General features: G+C 43.2%; 1 pseudogene across 1 annotated transcript; it reads right to left on the bottom strand.

The window, feature by feature from the left end:
• Nucleotides 1-2,140: 2,140 nt before the first annotated feature.
• Nucleotides 2,141-13,052, bottom strand: LOC309612894 (signal recognition particle 9 kDa protein pseudogene; annotated as a pseudogene). Its single transcript has one exon. The product of its transcript is annotated as a signal recognition particle 9 kDa protein pseudogene (transcript).
• Nucleotides 13,053-18,034: the final 4,982 nt, after the last annotated feature.

The raw sequence follows: 18,034 nt of genomic DNA, 5'->3' as shown, positions 1-18,034 counted from the left end.
CGTGATTCGCGCCCGTCTCTGGAGCTCATTTAGGCGGCGCTCTGAATCCCCTCTCCTCACGCACCAGGAAACCAAGAGGGAAGAAAAAGGTCTCTTGCCTCTTCGGCAGCTCCAGACCTTTTCCCGGACTCCCTCCCGGCTAGCTGTGGTGCGTTAACCCCTTCAGGCTGTGTTCACACCTCCAACCCCAGTCCTCTCCCTGCAATCCGACCGAAGCCTGAGCCTCAGCTCCCAGGCCCTGCCCGTCCCGGCGGGTGAGCAGACAAGGCTCTCGGGCTGGTGAGTGCTGGTCGGCAGCGAGCCTCTGTGCGGGAATCTCTCCGCTTTGCCCTCCATACCCCTGTTGCTGTGCTCTCCTCTGTGCCTCCAAAGCTTCCCCCTCCGCCACCCACAGTCTCCGCCCGGGAAGGGGCTTCTAGTGTGTGGAAACTTTTTCTCCTTCACAGCTCCCTCCCACTGGTGCAGGTCCCGTCCCTATTCTTTTGTCTCTGTTTTTTCTTTTTTCTTTTGCCCTACCCAGGTATGTGGGGAGTTTCGTGCCTTTTGGGAGGTCTGAGGTCTTCTGCCAGCATTCAGTAAGTGTTTTGTAGGAGTTGTTCCACATGTAGATGTATTTCTGATGTATTTCTGGGGAGGAAGGTGATCTCCACGTCTTACTCTTTCGCCATCTTGAAGCTCCTCTATCATTGTTTTTAAATTATGAAAACAGACTGACCTGGAAATCAGAGCACTGATAGCCCACCTTAGAGTTCTCAGAGAATGCCAAGTCTCCATCAGACTCTGCGTTTACAGCGGGAAACCAGCAGAAAGGTCAAGCTGCTTGGGTGACAGGGAGAGGGTGGCATGGCTGCCAGAGGATCCCTGAAACTGAGAGGACACAGAGCTTGCTTACAGACCCCTCAGCTGGCAGGTGGCAGATTCAGGTAAAACCCTGGAAGCCTGGGATCCACATCTGTGTTCCATTGCTGGTCTCCTTCCCTCTAGCACCCAGCTGACCTCAAGTTCATTCTCTCTGAGTGACACCCATGGCTGGCTTCCTCACTCACCTGGGGGAGCAGAAAGTCTGAAAACTGCAGGCAGACACTGAGGGCGTGAGGGGCAGCTCCTGGCTGAGGGAGGACGGGGGGGTGGGGTGGTGCCCCCCAGGCAGGCACACGGGGCTCCTGAAGGAACCACAGTACCAGGAGAGCTGGTGCCTTGTCACAGAGACCAGTGTGGAAAGGAAGTATTTGTTTATGGAATCTTTGCAAAGATACTTTTCATCATGCCACTCTCTGGCTCCCTAATCCTCAGTGGCTCCCCTGTGCCTTAAGAAAACCATCTTTAGGTCTCATAAAAGACAAATATGCCTAAGCCCTCTAATCCAGGTAAAATAAGCCAAGTGTCCTCCTTTGAACTTCCCCCAAGCACTCCACTCTTTGCTCCCAGCTTCTCCCCACCATCCTTCTTGCCTAGATGCAAGAAGATTCTCCAAGAGTAACCCTGTCTATAGGCCCGATTTGATCCACAGGAAAGGCCCTTTTTTGTCTCCCTTCCAGGACTTTTCTGTCAGGCTGCCTTAGACTTTTCTAATTTCCTTCAGCTCCAGTTCAAGAACCGTTTCCCCCTATTGGTCCACACAGTGCCCAATCTGTACACAGGCCAATGCAGGATTCAAGCATCCTGCTGTTCAACGGCCGAGTGGAGGACGTGAGCAGCGGGCAGCGGGAAGGAACCATAGGAGACATGGAGGGCAAGAGAGGAGAGGGCTGTTGGAAGAGGCCTAGGGACCGGCCCAACCCTCTCCTGGAAAGTGGACATTTTGGGTAGTGGTGATTTGGAGAGTTATTGGGTCTGGGTGAGTGAGGAGGGAGGGAAAGAGAGCAAGGCCCGGAGGAGGGGAAAGCGGGAGGGAGGAATTGGCCACGCCCTGTCCCCGCCCACCACTTCCCCCCACCCCCCATCGGAAATCCAGTTTCTCCTTGAAAACTCGGAGCCCGGCTTCCCCAGAAAGACATCCTGGATCTCTGTGGCTGACACTCGTTCCTCCTTGCTCTGCATCCCCAGCCCTTTGCCCACTTCCGTGCGTCTTGGTCACTCTGGCTTCGGACTCTGATCAGCGTGCCAGTTTCTGAGCCGCAACAAAAATGCCTTCTTTCGGGTTCCCTTAGCTCTGGTCACACAAAAACAATATCGGCCGGGAGTCAATTAGCCCAGGGATGCAGGAAGAAGAAAATGTGTCTTGTACAGAGTAGGCAGCAAAGCGCATTAATGAGGGAGGAGCAAAGTCCCAAGAGGAGCAGCGAAAAACACTTTGGCTACAAAGACTTTGCGTTCAGATGGCGAATGAAAATGGTTGCTATACGGTCGGCCACCAGAGGGCGCTGCGGGCAAGAAGCTCTTGAGGCCGCTCTCCTTTCACTTCCTCCAAACTCTGGAATCAGGGCTGTCCTCCAGAGACAGGGACACCTAAGTCCCCGGGAAGCTTGCCAGGGTCTCAGGACATGGGTGTTTACAGTTTGCTGGCATTTCCCCCGGGGGATCAGAAGCAACAAAATCACCAAATTGATGACCTGTTGTTTGCTGGATAAAGAGTAAGACGGGAAAAAGGCAATTTGGTTAGTGCAAAGGTGCCGTGAGCCCTGAGCTGGTCCCTGCTTTACCGATTTCTCCAACATGAAGGAAATCATTCTGTCCTCTGGGCCTGGTTCACTCTGTAAAATGGCTGGGCTCCAGTTCCAGCCTGTGCTGGGATGTGGGCCTCTTACAACCCTCGTAGGCATTGGCCGTGCAGTTCAGTCCACATGGAAGCCGAGTACCCTGCTTTCTGCCTCTCTCAGGGAAGGACAGTCGTGGAAACAAGCACTTGCTGCAGTTGGAATGGCTAATAATCTGGACAGTTTCCACGTGCTACCTGAGATGACCCATCACACCAGAGGAGTGAGAGATTCAGAAAAACAAAACCAGCCTGGGCACTGTTCAGAAGGGAGCCTAAAATGGGTTTATGAAGTAAGAAACTGTTTAAATTCTTCCAGAATACAAAAACAATGGCATAGGATGTATGATTCATTTTTGTGTATAATGGGAGGGCAAGATGCAACGGAAAGAGGCACCATTCAGGATGGGGGCAGCCTTGGGAGAGAGACAAGGAAGGACGAGGAGGGGGAGAATGAGCTGTTTCTGAACATTTTATTTCATAAGAAACATACAGATGGATGGACTTCAGGCAGCTATAGCAAAATGTCAACTCCAGTAAGTATGCTTGGTTCTTAAATTGTTTTCTGTAATCCTCTCTATTTTGACCCTTTGTTTAATTAAAAAGGAAAAATGATTTAAAGTAATTTTTTTTGTTGTTTTTGATGTGCCACGGGGCTTACAGGATCTCAGTTCCCCGACCAGGGCAGTGAAAGTGCTGAATCCTAACCACTAGACCACCAGGGAACTCCCTAAAGTGATTTTTAAGATAACACAATAACAGAGAGCCCACTAGCCCCTCAGAGCACATCGTGGTCTAGGGTAGTTTTTTTTTCCTAGCACGACTTTCCATAGATAGAGACATTTCCCAGGTCCAGGTTAGGCAGGATAATCCTAAATGAGGGAGGCATACTGTGGGGGGTGGAGGACCCGCTGAGTCTGAGCAGCCCTACAGTGCCTCAAATCTATGAGGATTTGTCTCCCTCACCTGTAAAATGAGGATGAAGCCTGTCCTGTCTACTTTATTAAGGTATAATGTGCATTAAATGAGATATTTGTGAAAACACCTTGAAAATAATGACACAAGCAGGTAAACAATAATTATTTACTTGTTGAACAATGAATCCCAAGGTCTCACTTATTGGTAATATTAGCATCAACAACAAAGGAAGCAATGAAGAGAGGATGTATAAACGAGTATGAAGGGAAGTATGAAGAAGAAAAACTTGCTGATGAAAGCTAAGACCTCCAAGGAAATAGCTGCCCTTCCAAGATCCCGACTTGAGCCCTGCTTTTCAAAATAATGGAAATTGTACGTTGTGAAAAATGATCTCAGTGGTCATTGTCATAAGAACTTAGAACAATATTTATATATCCCACCATAGTGAGTCAGCGGTTATTTCCCACGAAAGCCAAAAGGCTTCAATTTTCAGAGTGTAACTAGTGAGCATTGAGAAACCATGAAAGAGACACTTACTAGATGTCAATATAGAATAAACCGAAAGAAAAAGAGAAAGACACCAAGCTGCTCCCTGCAGTGTGTCCAACTGAGATTCTGTTCTGCAAACCCTGGTGGATCAACGTGGATTGGATGGTTTCTTGAGGCTCTGGTTAAACCCAATAGGTTGAAGAATTTCTGATCAGGGACAAGTCAGTTTCTATTCTGAAAACTTGGCACTACCTAAGGAAATCCAAACCCGTAAATGGAAGATTTGCAGGAGGATTGTTACTGGTATAAAATAGTGCTCTAAGATTCACCCACAGAGACTTTCTGGTTGCTGACGCCAGAAGCAAAAAGCAAAATGTACAGTCGGCAGCAGTTAATGGGACCCTCCCAACTTTTCTTCTTGGACCCATCCTCTGCTCAGTTCCCCCCATTTCTCTTGCTTTATACCATGCCCAAGTACCTGGCTTCTCTGCCTCTGTCACAACATTCTTAATACAATCCATTTATCTGCTCCATGATGTTGCAGGCTTAAGGTGATATTCCTTTCAGAAGGACCCCAAAATTCAAAAAGACTGCTTGGGGAAGGCAGCACGATGAGGTACAAGGACTTTACCGTAGACAGACCTGAATTTGAGTCCTAATTTCTATATGTGGTAGTCACTCTCCACAACAGCCCACAGTGGTCCCTACTCCCTGATATTCACAGCCTTGCTACTTCCCTCCTATCCAATCAGGGCTGGTCCTGGCTGACCAATAGAATATGGTAGAAGTGACAGTATATGAATTCTGAGGCTAGGTCACAAAAGGCATTATAGCTTCCTCTTGGATTATTCTTTCTGGGGAAGCCAGCCACCACCCTGTGACATCACTCAAGCCACTCTGTAGAGGGATACACATGGAGAAGAAGCAAGGTTTCCTGCAAAGACCAGCATCAACTTGCCAGATGTAAATGAATCCCTTGGAAGTGGGGCCTCCAGCCCCAGCTAACATCTGACTGCAACATCATGAGACACCTTGAGTTTGAACCACCTGGCTAAGCTGTTTCTGAATTACTGACTCACTTACTGAAACCATGAGAGATAATAAATAATTGTTGTTGTTTTTAAATCCTAAACTTGGAGGCAATACCTTACATAGCCATATTATCAAGAACGGAACCTTTCTAAGTATTCATTTGGGAGACGCCTGTACAGCTATATCAATTGTTTAAAAATTTAACTATTTCTATGTTGCCTTGTAAAGAGCCCTGCACTTGAATTAATGTGATCTTGGATTGCTAATTCCCCAAGGTCCTTTGCAAAGGCAAATCAAATCCTCTTAAGAGGAAAGTAACATTATCCTTGGCCTCAAATTATTTCAAAAAATATTTTACAAATACCATGTCCAGCACTCAGCCAGAGATATACTGACACATGGTCAAAAGCAGAAATTTTTAGCTGCTCAGAAGACATCCTTCACCAAGGCTCATGTGATAGAAAAACTAAGCATTTATGATGGCAGTGGATTCAGTGTATGGTGGGGAGGGAGAAACCAGAAGTTGGGAGGGGTATAAATGGGCCCAATGAAAGAGGAAAGAGGCTTCCATTGCTGGGACTGAGCTCTGGGATTGGCAGAGAGCAAAGTCCTCTCCTTGCTGTTCTCCAGAGCATAGCTGGACCTCAACTGGGGTAGCGTGGGACTCCTGGAACCCAGATTCTCCTTTATCTCAAAAATCCCATCTCCAAGGCTAGCTAAAGAATGGCAAAGTTGCCTCTTCAAAGTGGCCCAAACCATGGACATATGAAAGAAACCAAAATGTTCAGAAGACCAGGCATCCTTACCTGGATGTTCTAGACTGCATGAGACCCAGAGACTTCTAGAAAACAGGACTAAAGGAAATGTTCCTCCATCCAGGAGGGTGAAGACTTGGAAGAGCTATATCAGATTTAGGGGAAAAAACAATGGTAATTTTTGCATTAAATAATGCAAAATAAAAGTAAAGCTCACTATAAGATAGTAGCAAGATCTGCAACAAGTCCCTCATTATATAGATGTGGAAATTAAGAACCGGGAGAGAAGAAAGTGAGTCTTAACCTGCTAACCCACATTGTGGGTGGCCCTTCCTTACATCCCTCTTCCCAGGTGGATTTTGTCAAATTCCATTTCTACTTTACTCTCATGATATTGGTCCTCTGAATTTTACAGGCCAGCAGGCACTTCTTTCTCAACAAGTTAATATTGGCCCACCCAAACTGAAAACCTCAATTTGACATCATTTCCAGTATCCCTTTACTTTTCTTCTTCAACCCTAATTGCAACATCCACTGCTTTCTTCCAGGCAGGCTTCCACAAAAGGTCTTTATTCTGACCCTGCTGGCTCATCATGGCATACTGTTTTGAGTAGTACCATCCAGAATATCTTATTTCTCTGTGCCTTTGTTGAGTTTTATATTCTTACATACATTGGCAACTATGCGCTTCCTACTTTCACTTTATAAAGCAATTTTGATTAGTGATTCCCCTGTGGAGCAGATGATGTGGTCAGAATTTGCTAAGGGCTCCTAGCCCCATAAAGGGATAAGTTCTCTCTCCCTGGAGGTTTTCAAGGAGCGTCTGAGTGACCCTCTACCCAGTCTTGTGAATCAAGGAAGTTGGTTCAGATAACTTTGAAGATTCCTTCCAGCACTAATCACTATAAATAAAATCTTATGATTTCTCATTTTTTCTACCTTACCAACTCCCCCTCCTACCTCCATTCACAGGGTATTCCATTCCCTTCTTCTCTGCACCTCCATGGCAACCTCTGCAATGGTCTGGAGAGATCCAGCTTTCAGTCCCAACTCAACCACCAACTAGCTGTGAAAACCTGAGCAAATTCATTAACTTCTCTGAACCTTAGTCTTTTCCTCTCTCCCTGTATCATGGAGTTGCTGTGAGAAAGAGTGGTAATGAATATGGAGGACCAGCCAGTATCCAGCACAAAGTTCCTCAGTAAACAGATACCTCTGTAGCCTGGCCACTTTGTCGTATGATCACTGATTCACATGTCCTCCTTTCCTTCAACCTTCTAGGAGGGCAGGGTCTGTGTCTTCTCTATCTGTACCCCAAGCCCCTAGCCCAGAGCCTCGTGGCTACTCTGTGAATTCATTACTCAAACATTACTGAGGAAGAGAAACTGGTACTGTGTATATAGAGGGGCTCAGACAAGATTTAGACTCTCAAGGAAGTCTGAGATAAAAACACAGACAAATAAATGCTGAGTTCTTAGAACTGAGTTGTAATTTTTAGTTTTCCTTGACCTTATAATATGACTTCTACTGCTTTAGCATATGCCAAAATAATTGACCTAGATGGACAAAAAGTCATTAAGTATGGAAGCACTTCAATTAAGTGATATTTTATTTTCCATGTGGTCTTTGAGAGCTTAGAGAGAAATAGAAGCAATAGTTAACTAATAGCAAGCAGACTGCTGCAATTAAATGTGATTTACCAAAACTTAAGTATCACTTTCAGATAGTGTGAAATTAGAGCATTTAAGAAGATTGCTGAAAAAGATTCTTTTCTTTTCTAAGTGAAATGCTGGCACAGGGGGCCTCCAAAGGGAAACTCCCAGATGCTGTTTTATGTGCTCAGCATGTTGGTGCCTAACATTTCCTTAGTGTTTTTGAATTCTACATTGTCTGCAAAATTGCCACTTCATTAAAACTGCCTCAGACATTGCTTTTTAAATGACGCAGGTAGCTGTCAATCCACGGCGCCTGCGTAGTTTGCATTTTAGAAATGCAAGAGTTATTTTCAACAATACCTTTATTTTACCTCAAATTTCCTATGTTTTCAGGCAAAGTGCTGGTTAATCAAGGAAACCAGAGGGATGATGTTATAAAATTAATGTATTTAATGTGTATCTTTATTTAAAGTACTAGGAGCTTAAGATTCCTGAAGTCTGACCTTCTTGTTGCCATGATATATGCCCTAAATCCTCAAAATAATTTTGTTTTAGTTTAGACAATAGTCTCTTACCTTTTGGGGTTCAATAGGATTTGCATAAGTGGGGCTTATAGGTATGGAGATAGAGATAGAAATGACAAGGTAAGAGAAATGTAGTTTAATTTGTAAATTAAAAAAGCAATATACATACACAAACAAAGAGAGGATTGAGCCTGAGTTCAATAAATTAGCATAGTTTGTTCCAGGCTGGTGTCAAGGCTTAGTGTGGTTCAAGTGCCTTACGTTCATTTCTCAGGAGAAAATAATGTGGAGAGTCAAAAACAGTGATAGAAAGGAGAAAATTTTCCTAGATGGCAGAAGCCAAGGTAAATTAACAGTTGCTAGACTGCATGGTACAGTATTGGACAACCTTGTTAAAAATAGGTTGAGAAAGTATGTGGGCTATGGAAAGTTTATTGATGACAATTTATATCACAACTTTAATTTATATAAAATTTTAATCTTTTTCTATAACTTATTTTTTTCTAAGTTAGTGAAATGTGTGTGTCTATATGTATGTATATACATATGTATTCATATGTTTAATTATATGAAGTTCCTTTATTATTGATATAGTATCCAATTGTTTGTTTATTGGTTAAAAATTTACAATGTGCAACCTCACTAAAACAGGTGGGGGAAAAGATGCTGACCTAAGTAACCTTGGAAATGAGTAGAGTCTGCAACATTAAAAGTGAAAGAAACTGCACACAAGCAGTGTACTCCAGTGGTAGTTGTTTCCTGGCAGTACAGGTTAACAATTCTGACACTGCTATACACGTATATTGGAACTGAACAATTAAGAAAATGGATGGCAAATGGTGGGAGCCAGATTTCTCACTTTAGGAGTGAAAATTACAGGGAAGCAAGGGTGTTAGGAAGATAGAATCATAAGTACTATTAGAGTTGGAGATATCAGTATGAACTCATGTTTAGCTTAATATAGATACAGATAGTTACATGTAGAAATATTTATAGATATGTGTATATATGTGGGTTAGTATAAACACATGTATTTCCTTGTTCTGTGAAGTGAAACTACCTAAGAGAAAGGACACCAATATAGCACACCTGGCTCCCAGATCTTGGTTTCTATAGCCGTTCTCCAGTAAAGGAAATAGGGCTTCTTGGAGAAATGACTGATTTTAGGACTGGGGCAGGAAATATACAAGATGAGTCTGGAACACCTTGTAGTACCTGAAGGTAAGGAAGTGCTTTAAAAAGACAAAACAAAATAAGAACAACAACAACAACAAATTGATGGGCATATTTTGAAGGTTCATAGGAACCAACTGGAAGGTCTCCCAACTCAAAGCTGGAAAAATGTGAGCAACAAAATAAATAAAATAGTATTGGATTGTAACTCAAAGTGTAACATAAATATCCATGGGTCCATACTTATATAAATAAATTACTGAATAAATAAATAAATGGGGAAGAAGAGGCAATGCAGAAGAATTCCACATAATTCATGTAGATACTTTGCCTCAAGGAGGGGAGCACAAATCCCCACTCCTTAGTGTAAGGCTACACATAGTGACTTCCTTCCAAAGAACACAGTATGGAAGAAGGCAGGGGCAGGGAGAGTAACTTTACAGTGGAGAAATCTGATCAGGCACGTGATCAAAGTCAACATCAACAGTGAAAGGTCATGTTGATAGTATGTTTCCTTTATATGATGTGTTGAAAATGGTACTGTACCTCCATGTTTTCCCTCACAAAACCAATAACCCCAGTCTAATCATGAGAAAAACACAAGAAGAATTCCTGTAGAGAGGCATCCTACAAAATTCCTGACCAGTGCTCTTGAAAACTGTCAGGGTCATCAAAAACAAGGAATGCCTGAGAAACTGTCACGGCCAAGAGGAGCCTAAGGAGACATGATGATTAAATGTAATGTGGTGTCCTGGATGGGACTGTGTAACAGAAAAAGGACATTACTAAGGAAATCTTAATAAAACATGGACTTTAGCTAATAATAACATATCACTCTTGGTTCATTCACTGTAAGAAACATACCATTGTAATACAAAATGTTAGCCATAGAGGGAAACTGGGTACAGGGTATGTAGGAACTCTCTGTACTATCTTCTCCATTTTTCTGTAAGGCTAAAACTTTCCTGAAAAATAAAGCCTGTTCTTTTTTTTGTTTGTTTTATTCATGTAATATTTTATTTACTGATCTCTCTGAAACATGCCAAAATTCATATGGCTAATGGAACTTTCCATGTTAAAATGCTGGTCAACACAACAAATTCTTAACAAAAAATATTTTAATGTAGGAATCAACATATGAACATTATATTTAGGTGGTAAAACTCAGGTTACAAATATAAGATAAATATCAAATAATATCATACTTCTGGTTTAATGGAGAACAGTTGTGAGAGTCATGCTTAACACCTTGGTTAAGTAATGAGAGAAATGGGTTGGGGTGTCATAGAGGTATGCAAAAATTTAACAGTTCAAATAATCCTTAGCCCTTCTGAGAAAATATAGATGGCAAATATAGATGGCAAATATTTCTGTAATATGGTGGTTTCGATCCATTAGTGAGCATTCTGTTCATGCACTTAAAGTAACAGCAGATGTTTCTGAGCACTGAAAATTAGATTCAAAGTTAGTCTTCGCTCAACAAGTTAATGATACTATGAATCCCTTATATTTAAAAATATAGTTTAAATTTGTAAAGTTTAAGGTAAAGCATACTTGTTTTCATAGTTATTTTTAGATATAATTGAGACTACACTACCATATATAATCAGCTATACTGCTGTGCACAGTTAATTCCAGTTACCGTATTTTATATATGCTGGTCATCAACAGCACAAAATTTATGCTCCAAAAGAAACATATCAATCCAGCAAAATGGTTCCATTTAATTTTTCTTTTAAAGACAGATTAACTAAATTTAAGGAAGAATTGGCTTTTCTTGATATCTCATTTTCAAATTACTGATACAAACTTACCAGAGAGTAATTATTTATTTTGCATAACATCAAACAATCTGCAAAAAGTTTCCAAGATAGAGCCATTCCTTGTTCCATTTCCAAAAATAAATAAAGGCTTTCTAACTGAAAGCATTTACAGTCCTAGCTCTCTAAAGTAAACATTAAAAAACAAAGTACAAAAAATGATCTCTTGGCTTCTGAATAGCCCACTTAGTTACATAAAGTATTTTCTGTCCCAACACTTTCTCAAATTCAAAAGATATTTACTTCCTAAGAACATGACAAACAGTCTTCATTTCAAACCATTCAGTCCGTTTCCATGGCAACACTGTGGGATTCCTTGGCCACCATAAGTCGCATTAGTTGACTGTGGAATTTCTCAATCTTCTTTACATCTTGAGCTTGGTCTGTTCTATACACCAAACAAACTAAATCATCTGTTACTTTAATACACAAACTCCCATCAGAATGCCTATATTTGAGAACCACACGTGCCTTCATAGGGTCTGCGAGGTAGAGCTTCTCCGCTGCGCGACTGAACTCCTCCCAAGTCTGGTACTGCGGCATCGTGGGCCCGCGGCAGAACAGGAGAGGGAGGCAAAGCTACGGACCGGAGGCGACAGCGACGCGGCCCACCTACCTCCCTGCCTCTCGCAGCCACCTACCGCGGCAGAGACCTGTTTTTTTTTTTTTTTTTTAAAGCAAACTTTCCTTTCCGCCAAACTCGCCTCTTTACAGAAATTTTATTTTTTTAATTAATTAATTAATTTATTTATTTATTTATTTTTGGCTGTGTTGGGTCTTCGTTTCCGTGCGAGGGCTTTCTCTAGTTGCGGCAAGCGGGGGCCACTCTTCATCGCGTGCGCGGGCCTCTCACTATCCCAGCCTCTTTTGTTGAGGAGCACAGGCTCCAGACACGCAGGCTCAGTAGTTGTGGCTCACGGGCCTAGTTGCTCCGCAGCATGTGGGACCTTCCCAGACCAGGGCTCGAACCCGTGTCCCCTGCATTGGCAGGCGGATTCTCAACCACTGCGCCACCAGGGAAGCCCTTTTTTTTTTTTTTTTAATCAAACAAAAGTAGTGTGGGCTATAGGCTAGATGCAAAGCCAAGGCTATGGAAGTACACAGGAAGAATATCATTAACATAGATTTGCCTCGTTGGTAGCAAAACTATTTAATTTTCTGATAAGTTTTACAATTGACTAACTTAAAAACTTTTCATTCTCCAAGTATAATCTACTCAGTTTAAAAACCATAAGAATAATTGATAATTTTTTTCAGGATTGCAATAATCACCTTATATCTATAAACCTCACAACAATTCTATGAGTAGTGTGCTATTAATATTCCCATTTTAAGATGAGGAAACTGTGGTTTAGTGATGTTTAATGTATTGTCCAAGTTTAGACAACTACTAAGTCATGAACAAAGTTTTGTACTTGGGAAGTACCATAGTCTTAACCCTATGCCATACACACCAATATTAACAGCTGAAAATGATGACTTTTGTTTTTAGACAAGTTGATTTGTAGACTATTTTTCTGGCAGAAATTTGAAATCAGAGACTGTTGACTATTGGACATTCTGTAGATTTGTGATTTTAAATTCTCATAAGATGTGCAAAAAAATTAACATGTCAGTAAAAATTTTCTCCATACTGGAATCTGACATAGTGTTGAAACAGGTTATTGAACTAAGAATATCAGGTTCTTGACTGAAAAACTATTTCTACTTATCAAGAGATGTTCTTCAATGGAAGTGAACATTATGTCCAAGGCACTGACGTCTCGTAAAAAGAATCTGGAGAAAAATACTTTTTTTCCCATGAGGACAGGGACTTCTCACCATTGGTTTTTCTTAGTATGAGTGAAATTCAGATTGAGATACGATAACATTTCCAAGGAGCTGCTTATCCTAACACGCACACTCCCAAGATACAATCTTTGACCAAGGAAGACTCAGTCTAGCAAATGGTCTTCTCCATAATGTGACAGTGACATTCAGACCAAGATGGTATCATTAACTTTTTGCCTTAAGAAATTTAAGAACTTAATTTTAAAATTTTAATGTACACCTTTTAAGGTAAAGTCAACAATTTCCAAACTTAATAGAGCATAGCAAGACCTGAGGAAGATGAAAACAACCAATAAATTGTGCCTTAAATTCTACAATTATAGAAGAAACATGAGCCCTACTCCTGTGACTGTTACAGTGTAATTTGGGAAGCAATCCCAAGGCTCCAGCTCTGGGCTCCATGTTTTGGTTCCTCGGCATTGGATACAGGAGGAGGCTTTATGCGGCTGGTGCTGCATTTCCTTGGGTCTGACTGCCCCACGTCATCAGATCTCGTCATTATCCCCATTGTCTCCCCTTTGAGTCTTCCTTTGGCTGTTGCTCTTCCTCCACTTTGTTCAGAGGGAAAATGCTGGAAGATATAGGATGTAAAGTTCATTCTGCTGTTATTGTTACTTCTTTTGGCAGCAGATAGTTGGCAGCAGTGATGAAGAGAAGACAATGGAATGGGGCATGGTTGGCAGTGGGTCACTAAGCCACTGGTACAGAGGATGGAGGATGAGGCCCCTGACATCTTCCCCTACCAGGAGTGCCAAGTGCTTTCCTCACGCTTTTCTGGATAGTCACATGGGGGATGAGCTGGCAGGGGTGAGAGGCCTGGTGGGAGCAGCAGTGGGGAGGGACACCTGGCAAGGCCAGAGAGAGGGCTGTGTTGGAAGCCTCTACCCTCAACGTTTCAATGCATAACATGATGACACAGGTGAGAGCGGTAATTCTCTTAGCACCTGGTCTATTTTTTCTAGGCCAGTATATCATCGTACATATTCTGAGCCAGATGAACACCAAGAGAGGAGGACGAGAGTCTCATGAAGTCCACTGAGCCTTGTCTCTTTCACCTTCAGCAAGATGTGTCTCCTCCTCATTCCAGCAAGTGGAACCTGGTCTGCCTTGCTCAGGAGAACCCAGGTCACACACAAACCCTCTTCCACACACAGCTGTCAGGGACCCTTTCCCAAGTTCCTCAAACTGTCTTACATTTACCTGATGTTTTAAAATACAATTATGGGAAAGAGAAGCATTTTGATAGTCAGCAAGTGTCAGGAGGTTGAGGACTCTGTAAAGGCATGTTGGAAAATCAGGGAAGGAGGCACAAGTCTAATTTCTATTCTGTGTTTCCTTGGCCTCCAGCACAGCCTCCCCTTGTATTAGAGAGGCCCATTGCAGATAAATTTGGGCTGCCAACAGCCAGACAAGGCTCGGGCATAACACCCAAAAGCTGTATGTACCAGCTGAGGCCCGATATAGCAGACAGTGGCTTCTGTTTATGTCTTAATCAGAGTGGTGGATATAGGATAATTGTGGGATGGCAGGAATCCTGGTACAGTTCCACCCAAGGCAAACTAGAAACACAGCCTCCTCTGCTGTCCCCTCAAAGCCTTGGCCACCAAAGCCCATTGGAGAGAGTGGTCAGGGCTCTGAGCAGGAGGGCAGGCACATTCTTGCATGGCTCAGAGGATGGCAACAAACTCTGGACCCCTCTATTCTAGCCAAGAGCTTGGCTGTTTGGCCTATGGGCAGTACCAGAGACCAGCCCACGGACTGGGACAGTGGCCTTGCATAGGGGGCTCTTGTTTCCCTTGGATCCCTAAAGTGAGATGAGGAAGTGACATGGTGGAAGGTGGGCTTGGGGAGGTGCGGTTCAAATCCTAGCTCTGTGTCTTGACTGGTTACTTAACTTCCCTGAGCCTTTAATTCCTATCTGTAAAATGGGCATGATATCCAGCTCATGGGGTTGCCTTGAAGAAAGTGTCTACCCTGCACTTACTCCCTCTGACTGCTTGACAAAATACCATAAACTGGGCAGCTTATAAACAACAGAAATTTATTTCTCACAACTCTGGAGGCTGGAAGTCTGAGGCCAGGGTGCCAGCAGCCTCAGTTCCTGGTGAGAGGTGTCTTCTAGTTTGCAGACTGCCGACTTCTCAATCCTCACATGGCAGAAATAGGGCAAGCTAGCTCTCTGGCCTGTTAGGGCACTAATCTCATTTATGAAGTCTCCACCCTCATGATTTTATTACCTCCCAAAGGGTCCACCTCAAAATACCATTACATTGGGGATTTGATTTCAACATATGAATTTTCTTGGGGGGGACACATTCAGTCCATAACACCCCCTTTCCAGTGACTGGTGGTGGTGTGTTCAGAGGATGATGTCACTCACAGTGTGTGCATGCATCTAAAAGGGCTCCACTCACAGGCTCATTGTCCAGAGCTCTTGCAAGTCATAAAATCATCAGCCCATGCAGCAAAGACTGTTGCGGACAGTCTTGACCAGTGACTGGTGTGAGCTGGGCTGTCCTGGAGACTCTGAGCCTCAGCTTCTTCATCCATTAGATGGGAATGAAGATACCAGTCCTTAGGTAAGGTTGTCTGTGTATTAATAAAGTAGCATATATTAAAGTTCTACTACATTGATAATGGAATGGTTGAATAACCAAGAGCACACACCTGGCTAGAAAAGTAAAGGCGGGAAGCAATGAGGACCCAAACTGGCCCTATCCTGTTTCTAACAAGGTACTGAGTTGTTCTTCAGAGACAACAGAACAAAACTGCAAGTCATGCAGCCGAAGCATGTAGAGGAGAAGATTCTGACCTGAAATAACACCCGGAATCAAGTTCTCCCCCATGCAACCAAGGACCCTGATGTGACCAGAACTTGAATGCCAGAGCCCTTTCAGAAGCGGAGGGTCCAATGTCCTGGAAGACCCGGTGGTGAAGTCCCTCTACCTACTCACCGTAAATGGCCATACTCCAAAGCCCTGCAATCAAAACCTGCTCACCAGCACTTCCGCAAACCAACCCTCCTCCCTAACTCATAAAAGCTTGACCAAACCCCAGATTGGGGAGATGGCTTTGAGCTGAAGCTGTGTCTCCTTTCTCTTTGCCTGCTGACCTCCCAATAAAGCTTTTTCTTTTCTCAAAAACTGGTGCCATAGTATTGGCTTCTATGCTCTTGGGGCAGCGGGCCCATCGCTTGGTACGGGGGGTGGTTCTTCATTGGGAAGGGAAGTAGGATGCTTGGGAGAGAGTCCTGAGGCCTGGGACAGAGTCCAGAGGAGGAATCCAGGAAATTTCTATAAGAAAATGTGCACAATGGCTCTGTATGGAGCCTGTGCTCTCTGAGGGGCTGAGTGTCGTCCTATGGACTGTGTGGGGTGGTAGTTGGTGGAAGAAGGGAACATTCTGTTTTCTCCCCTGTAGTTGGAGAGCTCTGCAACTGAGGGCTGGACCATTAGGAAGGGGGGAGCAGGTAGGGACAGGCATTGGGCAAAGACTGGAACATGGTCCCCACTGTGCCCTGGACTCTTTCTTGGGCCTGGGGCCATCACCACTTTGGGATCCTGGAAGCTGGTAAAGTTGTCCCGGCTGGAGGTGGGGGCTTCTCCCTGAGGAGGGCAGTCTGCTGGTTAAGGAGGAACTGCTGTTTTGGTTGTCTTCTGACATGGAGTTTTCACGTGTACTTGGGGTGTTTCTCTTTGAGAGGTGGGAAGGTAGATTATTTATTTACCACCAAATTATCCTTTCCTCCTCAGACTCTGCAAAACTGACAGACCCACGAACAAACCAGAAATTGCTTTTCTTTTGTGTTTAACTCAAATTTCTGTGTGGAGGCTGAGGTAGAGAATGCTTAACTTTTATAACATATTTAGTTACAGAACAACAAAGAGAAATATTGGAATCCCCCCCACCCCAGGTGCTACTGACTTTGTGTACATCTTGGCTATAAATAGAATTGGGACTTCCTAATATGGTTTTGTTCCAATAAAGCAGCTCAAGAAGATTTTCATCAGCCAAACACTGGTTGTAATAGCAGCTGTTGTGCAGTTTATCTCCTTTATACTATCTTCTCACTTCATTGCTAATTTTCACAGCAACTTTTTCTTGTAACAGCTTTTTTTTTTTTTTTGTCTACAGATCCTAGAATTCTTTCTCTCCCCCTTGCTAAACAAAAGAAATATAAAGTCAGTTCTAGAATAGGGTTAAAATTACCTACTCCAGATCTCTCTAAAAGAAGTTTGTGTCAAAGGTCAGGTGTGGATACATAAATAAATAGGGTGCTGCCTGCTTAACTGTGGGCCGATTCCCAGAGATGCAACCAGAGGGAATTTCCTGAGCAAGGCAGTTTGACTGCCAAGGAAGCCACATCTTTCCATCAATAAGTAAAGTATTTCTACTCATATCAGAGAGCTTATGCTACAAAGTGACACTTTTCTCTCTTTTGTCAAGAAATAAAGAAGTAAGAAAGTCAGAAGGGGCATTTTGAGGACTAAATGGGAATCTTAGAAAGCAATATAATACTTTCTCTCTGATTATGTTGGAAACAGGCTCTTTTAAAACATTTTTTTTTAAATAGGGAGAGGATCACTAAACAGAATTAAACTGAAATGGCTTTGGAAATTCTGTAGCCCCAAAGCATTTGTATTGGGTATATATCCTTGAATGATTTTTGTTTAAATGAGTTTAAGATAAACTTGAATATCCTGTTCTTCTGGGAACTCAGGGACAACTAGGTTGATTAAAAGGTAATTAATCACTGGGCTTCCCTGGTGGTACAGTGGTTAAGAATCTGCCTGCCAATGCAGGGCACACGGGTTCGAGCCCTCATCTGGGAAGATCCCACATGCCGCCAAGCAACTAAGCCCGTGCACCACAACTACTGAGCCTGCAAGCCACAACTACTGAGCCCGCATGCCACAACTACTGAAGCCCATGAGCCTAGAGCCCGTGCTCCGCAACAAGAGAAGCCACCGCAATGAGAAGCACACACACCGCAACATAGAGTAGCCCCCGCTCACTGCAACTAGAGAAACCCCGCGTGCAGCAACAAAGACCCAATGCAGCTAAAAATAAATTAATTAAATAAATAAATTTTGAAAAAAAGAACCTACATTTGAAAGGGAAAACTTAAAAAAAAAAAGGTAAT

The sequence above is a fragment of the Balaenoptera borealis genome, assembly GCF_965194805.1.
Source record: "Balaenoptera borealis genome assembly, chromosome: 16".
Classification (NCBI taxonomy): domain Eukaryota; kingdom Metazoa; phylum Chordata; class Mammalia; order Artiodactyla; family Balaenopteridae; genus Balaenoptera; species Balaenoptera borealis.
The sequence above is the reverse complement of the archived record's forward strand: the minus strand, read 5'-3'. Positions and strand labels throughout refer to the sequence as shown.